This window comes from Neofelis nebulosa, chromosome 2 (genome assembly GCF_028018385.1).
Source record: "Neofelis nebulosa isolate mNeoNeb1 chromosome 2, mNeoNeb1.pri, whole genome shotgun sequence".
Lineage (NCBI taxonomy): Eukaryota > Metazoa > Chordata > Mammalia > Carnivora > Felidae > Neofelis > Neofelis nebulosa.
The window spans coordinates 116,078,036-116,080,155 of record NC_080783.1 but is presented as its reverse complement, the minus strand read 5'-3'; positions in this window follow the sequence as shown (position 1 = coordinate 116,080,155).

The window sequence follows — 2,120 nt, the reverse complement described above, 5'->3', positions numbered from 1 at the left end:
CTTATGGTGTTGGTTTTGTGTATTGTCAATATTGATTGATTTGATTGGGAGCCCTTTCCCTCAGAACCTCAGTCCCAGTCGCGCTGGGACATTCGACGTTGAGGCTAGATTTCTGAGCTAGCCCTGATCTTGGATGCCACCTTCCCTGCCACTTAAAGGCTGTTTGATTTGGGAGGACTGAAGTAACCGCTTTGAACCTCAGTTTCTAGGTCTGTAAAGTGGATACAGGAATTTTAACACTTAACAGGCTTTGTGAGGATTAAAAGAGGTATAGATTACTACCATAGTACTATATATTACTATTATTTGGACAATTATATAGGATAATGAAAGAAAAGAGGGTCATTGCTTCTGTGTTTAATAGGGAAGCAGAATAAACAGTAGTCGCTTTAAAATACCTATGTAAAGCATGCAATGCAGTATGTACAAAAGTAGAACAAATGGGCTCTCCAATTGCTGAAGGAACATAGAGGAGTCTGATGAATATGGAAGGCCTAGCCACTCAGTATATGGTGAACAAATGAATGGAAGACTTTTCAAAAATACTATAAGCCAGGTCTTAGAAGAGATACTGGACATGATCCAGCAGAACAAGAGAGAGCATTCTGAAGACTAAAAAATTGTATGGTGAAGAATAGAGATGGGAATTTGCTTGAGGGCAAGCTGATAAACTTGGTTAAAGCAGGAGTACAGTTATGAAAGATGAGCAGAGAAAGAGGACAAGAGTGCCATAGATAGTTTAAATTTGTCACCACTGGTCTGGAGGAGAGAATCACCAACCCACCTGTTAGGTCCTGCAACTCTTGGCCAGCTCCCAATCAGCTGTCAGGCAAGGGTCAAGAGGTGATGATCCTGCTTTAGCCTAGAGTTTAAAATGTCATACATCCCTCCCTTCCAGTGTATAAGATTCCAAAGAGCCTCAGACCAGCTTTTGAAACAGTGTGAAAAGGGATGTGAAAGCCCTACTTTTTATAGTAGGAAGTTTTTTATTTTCCAATAACAAAACAAGATTTCAGGAACATCTCTGTTCAAACTTTAAGTGGAACTTTTTATAGTCATAGGCAGTTATTAAGTCCTTTATTAACCAAGTGAGATCCCCACTTTTTTCCTCCCCTACAAACAATATTAAGCAGAAGTATGTTGAGTTTTCTGTGTTTATGATTCTAAGAGCTCACGTGTGAACTTCTCTGCATCTCTGTATGACTTGGTCTTTCTGACTTTCTCTGGAGTGGTTGTTGTTGTTACTCTCCTGTTTCTATGAGTCTCCAAACCCCTCTAGTCTGAACCCAAGGCAGGAAGGGATTCACCTTTGTATTCTAGCTGTATGTTTAGTTTCTACCACAGGGGCAGAAATTATATTTGTTGATATAGCAACAGATGGAATGCAGAAGCAGATATAAGAATCCAGTTAGGCATTAAAGGAATTTCCAAAAATGTAAAACAAAACCAACTGTCTTACCAATTTTTTTTCTTTTTGGTTTGGAAAAAGTTATTTTTCATAAATGAATAAATTAAAAATGTTAATAAGTAAATATTGACTAGTTTTCTTCTCTCATCCTATTTGCTTTCAGTTGTCAAATTATAAAGCTGAATGCTATTCTGTTTCCCATATTAAATTAAAAGCATAACACTTAGGATATCTTCTAAAATTCCCCACCACATTGAACCTATTTTTGAAAATTTTCTTTTGCTAGAAAAAGTACCATTTGCCTCCTTCCTAGGTCCCAGGGAGCCACTGCAGGTATAAATGGTTGCACATGGATGATGTGACCCTATGGGAAACTGTACTGTCCTATGTGTGTGGGACACCTCTTGTTTTGATGGAAAAGTATATGTGTGTGTGGCACCTTGGAGTATAGGGAGGGCAGGAAAGTACCAACAAGGTCAGGTAATGTCATTTATTTTATTTTGTTTTTTAGAGACAGAGTGTGAGCAGGCAAGAGGGGCAGAGGCAGAGAGAGAGAGAGAGAGAGAGAGAGAGAGAGAGAGAGAAAGAATCCCAAGCAGGCTCGGTACTGATTGCATGGAGCCCAATGTGGGGCTCGATCCCATCACCCTGAGATTGTGACCTGAGCTAAAATCAAGAGTTGGATGCTCAACCGACTGATCCACCCCATGTC